Below are 9,577 nucleotides of genomic sequence, written 5' to 3' on the forward strand. Positions count from 1 at the left end.
AAGGGTATTAGTCATGGCATAAAGTAGCAGAGATTGTATCATAGATATCATTATTTTTCTGAGGTCCATCAGCCAGGTCTGTGAGTAGATGCATGCTTGTGTGTGTGTGTGTGTGTGTGTGTGTTCGTGTGTGTTTTTCTGTGCATGCATTCGTGTGAGTGCAAAGGAGAGGGAATAAGAAAAATTCATTTGCATGAAGAAGGGAATATAAAATATAAATTAGGCACTTCATTTAATTTTTTATTACATTTCTTATTGACTCTCTCCCTCCATTAGGATCCAAACTCCATGGAGAGAGGACTCAATCTGTCCTGTCACTGCTGTAGGCTCAGTGAATAGAACAGTATCGGTCACTCAAAGCCCGTAGTTTACCTTAGTGTTCACTCCTTTTTTAAAAAAAATTTTATTAGCGTATAATTGATTTACAATGCTGTGTTAGTTTCAGGTGTACAGAAAAGTGAATCAGTTATATGTATACATATATCCACTCTTTTTTAGATTCTTTTCCCACGTAGGTCATTACAGAGTACTGAGTTAGGTTTCCTGTGCTATACAGTAGGTCCTTATTAGTTATCTATTTTATATACAGTAGTGTGTATATGTGAATCCCAATCTCCCAATTTATCCCTCCCCCGCTTTCTCCCTTGGTAACCATAAGTTTATTTTCTACATCTGTGACTCTATTTCTATTTTGTAAATAAGTTCATTTGTACCATCTTGGTGTTATATGTTTTATGGGTTTTGATAATTGTAGTGACATGTTTTCATAGAGAATAGTTTCACTGCCTTAAAAATCCTCTGTGCTCCACCTACTTATCCCTTCCTTTCCTCTAGCCCCTGGCAACCACTGCTCTTTTTTTTTTTTTTTTTTTTTTTTTTTGGTGGTACGCGGGCCTCTCACTGCTGCGGTCTCTCCCGCTGCGGAGCACAGGCTCCGGACACGCAGGCTCAGCGGCCATGGCTCACGGGCCTAGCCGCTCCGCGGCATGTGGGATCTTCCCGGACCGGGGCATGAACCCGTGTCCTCTGCATCGGCAGGCGGACTCTCAACCACTGCGCCACCAGAGAAGGCCCACTGCTTTTTTTTTTTTAACTGGCTCCATAGTTCTGCCTTTTCTAGAATGTCTTATACCAGGATTCATACAGGAGGTAGCCTTTCAGATTGGCTTCTTTCACTTAGTAATATGCATTTAAGTTTCTTCTACGTCTTGTCATGGCTTGATAGCTCACTGAATAATATTCCATTGTCTGGATGGACCACAGTTTATGCATTTACCTACTGAAGTTCTATGAATAGAACTGTTATAAATATCCATGTGCAGGTTTCTGCATGGACACAGGCTTTCCACTCATTTGGGTAAATACCAAGGAATGTGACTGCTGACCTTATGGTGGGAATATGTTTATTTTTATAAGAAACTGTCAAACGGTCTTCCAAGGTGCTTGTACCATTTTGCGTTCCCACCAGCATGATGTTGTATTTTCTCTGTTGCTCCACATTCTTGCCAGATTTTGATGTTGCCAATGTTTGGGATTTTAGTTATTCTAACGCATATGTAGTGGAAACAATCTCATATTTTAAAATTTGCAATTCTCTAATGATGTATGATTTATCTTTGCATATGCTTATTGGAAAAATATGGAATGTACCATAAATTTATATCATCCTTGCACAGAGGACACGCTTATCTTCTCTGTATGATTCCAATTTTGGTACATGTGCTTCCAAAGTGAGCACTGTCCTTTCTTTGGTTTCCCAAGATGAAGGATGTAATGGCTAAAACAAACATGTAACCATAAGATAAACTGGAGTATGCCATTGACTGAAGTCATGTTTATTTCTATAAAATATAAATGAGATGAGACCTGTGAATGGAGAAGGAGCAAGAGATATCTAGAAATGCAGAAGAGAAAAAAGCAGTAGGAAGAAGGTATACTTTCAGACAGAGCCACAAAGGCACCCTAGGTTCAATGGGTGCAGACAGAAACAAGGCAGGTTTTTAGAAGAAATTTTTTTTAAAAAATGGGGGCAGGGAAGTCATTAGAACTTAGCTTTAGAAACACTTAGCAAGTTTTCTTCCAATATTTTACTTGTACCTTTTCCTCCTGCCTCAAGCCCTATTTACACAGAGTTTAGGAAAACAGTGTGACTCTGCACGTGTAAAAAAATAATCAAATTGTTTAGGACAGGAATATTACCTTAAACTCATAATTGGACACCTATATCTTCAGAAGTGTGAGATTCCATAACATGTACCAGGCTCTGTTTTGGCACTGGGAATAAAAAATGGAGCAAAACACATTTCCTGTTTCAGTGGAAGTTATACCTCAGTGGCGGGAAGCAAACAATATATATACATATATGTAGTATACAATGTAGAGCATTATATTATATATATATAATGTAGAGCAATAAAGCAGGTAAGTTGGAAAGGTAACACTGATGTAGCTCACTGTTCTATAGAGATTTACTGGGGGTGAGTTTTCTTTTAATATCTTATCTGAGAAGAGTCCTGAAGCAGATGCCAAATTTGGCCACGCCCTGGGCCAAGGACACTTCAGATGAAGAAATAACAAATGCAAAGTGTAGGAGCGGAACTTCCTTGACCTGTTCACAGAACAGCAAGGAGGCCTGTGTGACTGAAATAATGGTAAAAGAAGCTTGTATTTTGAGCTAAATGGGCAAGAAGAGAAGTGGAAAAGTTGAGGTAAGAAATGTAAGAGATAAAATTATATAGGGCTGTGTAGGTCTTAGAAATAACTAACAGTTTTCCTGAGAGTGAGATATGAAAATGCAATCAACCAATTTGTCCTACATGGCATTTACAGCACACTCCATCCAAAAAAGCAGAATGCATTCACGTGCACATAAATCATTACCAAGATTGATCACATTGTGGACAATGAGATAAGTATCATTAATTTAAAAGTGTTTCCTTTTTTTATTTTTTCAAACGTTAATTTTTTATACAGTTTTTAAAGGTTACTTTTCATTTACAGTTATTTCAAAATATTGGCTATATTCCCCGTGTTGTACAATGAATCCTTTAGCTTGTCTTACACCCAATAGTTTGTACCTCTGACTTCCCCACCCCTATGTTGCCCCTTCCCCCTTCTCCTGACTGGTAACCATTAGTTTGTTCTCTGTATCTGTGAGTCTGCTTCTTTTTTTGTTATACTCACTAGATTGTTGTATTTTTTAGATTCCACATTTAAGTGACATCATACAATATTTGTCTTTCTCTCACTTATTTCACTTAGCATGATGCCCTCCAAGTCCATCCATGTTTCTGCAAATAGCAAAATTTCATTCTTTATTATGGCTGAGTAGTATCGAATGAATATGGAAATATAACATATCAGAATATGTGAAATATCACTAAGACAATACTAAGGGGAAATTTATAGCACAGAAAGTTTATAACAGAAATTATTGAGAGACTCAAATACTGTACCTTAGCTTTCACCTTAAGAAACCAGAAACAGAAGAGCAAATATAAAGTAAGGAGAAGAAAAGAAACGATAAAAATTGAAGTGGAAATCAACAAAATAGGAATCTCCAAAATGATAGAGAAAGTATAAGAAGCCAAAAACCAATTCCTTGAAATAAATAAATAAATTTGAAAAAAAACTCTAGCCAAGTGAATAAGAAAAGAGAGAGCAGACACAATTTTCGATATCAGGCTGAGAGAGGTATCATTACAGATTCCACAGCTATTAAAAAGAAAGTGAAGAAATATTAAGAACGACTTTTGCCTATGACTTGACAGTTTATATGATATGGACAAATTGCTTATGTGACACAAACTACCAAAATCCTTGCAAGAAGAAACCGACAATCTGAACAACTCTGTATCTACTAAGGAAATGGAAGCTGTAGCTAAATCCTTCCCAGACCCAGAGTTTCACTGATGAATTCTACCAAATATTTTCAGAAAATATAATACCAATTCTATACAAAGTTTTTCAGAAAATTTAACAGAATTGAATAATTCCCAACTCCTTCTATGAACATAATCTTGAAGCAAAACCAAAGACATTATAACAAACGTAAACTGTGCTTATCGTGGTGATCATTTTGAAATGTACAGAAATATCAAATCACTATGTTGTGTAACAGGAACTAACATGGTATTGTAGGCCAATTATATTTCTCAATCAAACAAACAAGCTCATAGAAAAAGAAATAGATGTGCAATTACCAGAAGTGGAAGGTGGGGGTAGGGAGGAATTGGATGGTACAAATTTCCAGTCATGAGATAAATAAGCAAATGTACAACATGATAAATATAAGGAACTCTGCTCTATGTTATACGTGGAACTTGTTAAGAGAGTAAATCCTAAGAGTTCTCATCACAAGGAAAATAGTTTTTCTATTTCTTTGAGTTTGTACCTATATGAGATGATGGGTGTTCACTAAACTTACTGTGGTCATGATTTCATGGTGTATGCAAGTCTAATCATTATGCTTTATACCTCAAGCTTATACAGTGCTGTATGTTAATTATATCACAATAAAACTGGAAGGTAAAATAAGTAAACTGCACATCAGTATCTCTCATGAACACAGACACAAATATTCTAAACAAAATATTATCAAATCAAATCTAATGATATATAAAAGGGACAATGCACCATTTCCACCTAAGATTTGTCCGAATAATTTAAGATTTATTTAACAGTAAAAAACCAATCAAGTCTAGAATCAATTAGTCCTCTGATTCATTCCTCCTGAAAAGCTTTATTTTCCTTAGGAGTTAGTCCCCTGGGCCAATATAATAATTTCCAGAGAATCAAGAACTTAGGAAAAATACAGATTCAAAAACCAGGTTTTTTTTAGTTTATTTTTAGTTTTGAAGAATATGACGCTTAATAGCATTTGCCTTACAACACTGAATATTGTTCATATCAGAGTGGTTGCAAACTCTGACTGCTGAATAGCTAATGAAGGTGATAATTAATGGGAAAATTGGCACAATACAATTCAATTGATTGCCATTCACAAGACCTTAGAAGAAAGCTACAGGGACTTGAAGAATTAGTTATGTTTTCTATAATCTTTATTTGTTCACAAGTCAGCCTTTTTTGTTTTGGAAAATCCTACCTTAGGTTATTCCTAACACACATACATATGTACATATATACATACATACATAAAACAACTCTGCTTTTATTTTTTTTAACTTTTTGTTTTGTATTGGAGTATAGCCGATTAACAATGTTGTGATAGTTTCGGGGGCACAGCAAAGCAACTCAGCCATACATATACGTGTATCCATTCTCCCCCAGATTCCCCTCCCATCCAGGCTGCCACATAACACTGAGCAGAAAAGTTGAAGAGTTTTTTAAAATTTTTTATTTACTTGGCACAGGACTTTCGTTGCCACATGCAGGATCTATTTCCCTGACCAGGGATCGAACCTGGGACCCCAGAACTGGGAATGCAGAGTCTTAACCACTAGACCACCAGGGAAGTCCCAAACAACTCCCCTTTTAAACAGCAGTAGCTTCCAAAATGTTTCAGACTATTTCCTACACCTTTAAATCATACATATGTAACAAATTCTTCCTTTTATAAGTTGTTTTAACACCAATATGTTATTCAAATGTAGGCTATTTTGAGACATAGTGGAGTCTCAGTAAATGTACATTAAAAGCTTATATTTGGAACTATCTCCTCCTATTAGCTTGCATGGTCAGCTCTAGGATATTAACTATTAATTTCCAATGAAGATATTTTTTGGAAAATATTATTAGATTTAATTTTCAGTTATTTATAAGCAACAATGAATTCACTAAATTCACTTAAAATCTTTATTTCCATAAATTAATATCCTTAAGCCCAAGAAACATGAATAAAATTACATCAAAGTACATGATAAGCAGATTTCTCAAAAGCAGTAAAGAAGAGATTTTTTTTTAAGCCAGCAAGAAGAAAAAGACACACTAAGATACTCTAAATAAGAAAAAAGATTTCTTGTTGGAAACAATGCAAGCAAGAAGAGAGTGGCCAATTAGCTTTAAAGAAAGTACTAAAGGACAAACAATGACGAAACTACTATTCGATACCAGTGAAAAAATCTTTTTAAAATAAAGGAGAAATAAAGATTGATTTTCTACCAGCAACAGCAAAGGAATTCTTCAGGAAGAAAGAAAACGATTCTAGATGGTAATATGAATTTTCACAAAAGAATGTAGGCCACCAGAAATGGTGAATATGCATTATCCTTTTCTAGTTATTTGTCTCTTTTCAAAATGTTGTCCTTTAAGCAAAAATAAAAATAATGAGGTCTGAGGTATGTAGACTATGCAGATTAAAATGTTTGAAAAACAATAGCAGAAAGGCTGAGAGAGAGAAGAAATAGAAGCATAATACTACAAGTTTCTTATGCTATATATGACATGGTATATGACACTTTAATGTAGACTGTTCTTAATAACCTAAAATTGGAAATAACTCAAGGGTCTTTCAACAGATGAATCAATAATCATTTTATGGCATATTCATTGTACTTAGTAATAAAGAAGAATGAACTATCAGTAATTGTAATAGCATAGATAAATCTCAAAATAAATATCCTTAGTGAACTAAAAAGCTAGACCAAAATATGCACATAGTGTATGATATCATTTACTTGAAATTCTAGAAAATATATGGTGACAAAAAGTATGTTAGTGGTTGTCTGAAGGCAGGGTGTGGCTGGGAGGCATGGGGAAAGGAATTACTAAAGGGTATGAGGAATTTGGGGGACTACTGGCTATGTTCATCAGTTTGTGCTGATGTTTTCACAGGAAGATACTTTTGCTGAATCATAAATTTGTGCACTTTATATATTTATTTATTACAATTGGGTCAAACTTTATTTAATACATCATGCTTAAATTATTTTTATTTTAGGAATGTAAGTTGATTTTAAAATTGGAAAAGCTGAACAGTTATCACATACATGGGGAAAAAAGAAAATCGTTCTTATCTTGAGAGATAGAGAAAAAGCACTTGTTAATATTTAACACACATTCATGATAAAAACTCATAACTATAACACACTACATGATAAATATCTCCTCACTTTGATAAAAAGCATTTGCCATATCTTTAGTCAACATCATAATTAATAGTGACATTGAATTATGTCCCTCAGAGATGAAGAAAAAGAAAACAATACCTAAAATCACCACTTCTATGTGGCATTATAGTAGAGATTCTAATTAGTGCAAGAAAGTCAAACATGAATGAATGAGTAAATGAATAAATGAATGGATGAAGAGATAGAATATTTGAAAAGGAGCATCAAATTGTCATTACTGATAGATGGAATTATTATAGCCACAGAAAAGCTCAACAGAATTTACAAACTATTTAGTAAGGTAATTAGAGAGTTGAGAACAAAAAAAGAAAAAGACTCTAAAGGAGATAGCATTTATCTTAAACATAAAAATGTCAAGGATAAACCTAACAAAAGTTCTGCAAGATTTCTACACTAAAACCTATAAAATATTTAGTGAAATTAAAGAGATCTAAATAAATTTAAAGAGATACTTTTGTGGGCAGAAAGACCCAGTACTGTAAGGATGGCAATTTTCTCAAGTTGGTAAATTCAATACACTCTCACAGAATGTTATGAGTATGTGTGTGTGTGTGTGTGTGTGTGTGTATGCCTGTGTGTGTCAGTGTGTGTGTAGACAACCTGATCTAAAATCTATACAAAATATAAATAATCAAGAAAAAATAATGCACAGTGCTAGACAATTAGACCAATGGAATAGAATAGAGAGTAAAGAGACACACACACACACACACACACACACACACACACACACATACCCCTTCATCTGACTTAGGACAGTGGGAAACCATGGTTGATTTAATAACTGGTGCTGGGTAAACTGTATGTTCAAATGGAAAAATATTTAATTTCTAACTGTACATGCAATTCCTAACGGTAAAATCATTAATGCTTTTAGAGAAAAAAGTGTAATCATGACATTGAGGTAGGTGAAAATTTCTTAAACATTATATTAAAAGCCCTATTAATAAAGATAAAAATGGAGCTTTCCTGGTGGCGGAGTGGTTGAGAGTCCACCTGCCAATGCAGGGGACACGGGTTCGTGCCCTGGTCCGGGAAGATCCCACATGCCGCAGAGCGGCTGGGCCCGTGAGCCATGGCCGCTGAGCCTGCGCATCCGGAGCCTGTGCTCCGCAGTGGGAGAGGCCACAACAGTGAGAGGCCCGCGTACCGCCAAAAAAAAAAAATATATATATATATATATATAAAATTGAAGCATTAATACATTAATACTAATAACTTCTGAGAATAAAAGGGATGCTATTAATATGGTGGAAAAAATCCCCAATAGTGGGATATATATATATCTGACAAAAGAATTTTATTCAGAATGTATAACAAGTTCTATACATGGAGATGTAAATCTCCCCCATTGATAAAAATTCTTCACCAGACACGTCACACAAAATAATATTCAAATGACAAGTAAGCATACAAGAAGGTGCTCAACTTTATTTTTCATCACAGAAATGCAAGTTAAAAAAAGAACACTGCATACCCATCAGAACAACTACCATGAAAAAGACAGTGCCAAGTGTTAGTGAAACCTAAAATAACTGAAGCTCATAAAATGCTAATGATGTATACATATCTTTAATCACTTTGGAAAACAATTTGGTAGAGTATCTACTAAAGTTTTACATATACCAAACGATTCAGCAAGCTTATGTCTATTTATCCACAAGGAAATTCATAGAAATATTTCCCAAAAGACATGAACAAAATTGCCCATAGCAGGTATTATTCTTAATAATGCTAAACTAGTCTATTTTAAAACATTAAGCATGGGACAACAAACATATAAAAACCAGCTTAATAAAACTAAATTATTTTGTAATACTAAATATTTCAGAAGTAATATTTCTCTCTAATATAAAAATCTTAATTTAAATTCAGTTATATATTAATGAAATTCTAAAAGCTATTTATAAAATTTATTGGAAAGAATTACTGCATGAGTACAGAGAAGCAAATTTTAACAAAGAAGAAAATGAGATGATCTTGACTAAATATATATTAAACTACCATAAAGTGATAGTAATTTAAAGAGAACAGCGTTGATACAGAAATTTAAAAATAAAGCAATTTAAGAGAATAGAAATTTCAGAAAAAGACCTTTTCACATATAGACATACTTTACGTAATAAATAATACATGTCATATAATGGAAAGATAATGGACAATTGTTATCTCAACATGAGATAATGTTGCGATAATTGGCTATTCATTTTAGGAAATATTGTAAGCATATTTCATAATACCAGCAGAAGTAAATCCCAGAAGAGTTAAAGCTTTAAGTTTAAAACTATAGGCTCCGGGCTTCCCTGGTGGCGCAGTGGTTGAGAGTCCGCCTGCCGATGCAGGGGACACGGGCTCGTGCCCCGGTCCAGGAAGATCCCACATGCCGCGGAGCGGCTGGGCCCGTGAGCCATGGCCGCTGAGCCTGCGCGTCCGGAGCCTGTGCTCCGCAACGGGAGAGGCCACAACAGTGAGAGGCCCACGTACCACAA

The 9,577-nt window shown here is 34.8% G+C and overlaps 1 non-coding gene across 1 annotated transcript; it reads right to left on the bottom strand.

Annotated features, from left to right (window-relative positions):
• Nucleotides 1–5,400: 5,400 nt before the first annotated feature.
• TRNAG-CCC (transfer RNA glycine (anticodon CCC)) lies at nucleotides 5,401–5,473 on the bottom strand. Its single transcript has one exon. It is a non-coding gene; the product is annotated as a tRNA-Gly (tRNA).
• Nucleotides 5,474–9,577: the final 4,104 nt, after the last annotated feature.

This window comes from Lipotes vexillifer, unplaced genomic scaffold (genome assembly GCF_000442215.2).
Source record: "Lipotes vexillifer unplaced genomic scaffold, Lipotes_vexillifer_v1.1 scaffold1287, whole genome shotgun sequence".
Taxonomy (NCBI): Eukaryota; Metazoa; Chordata; class Mammalia; order Artiodactyla; family Lipotidae; genus Lipotes; species Lipotes vexillifer.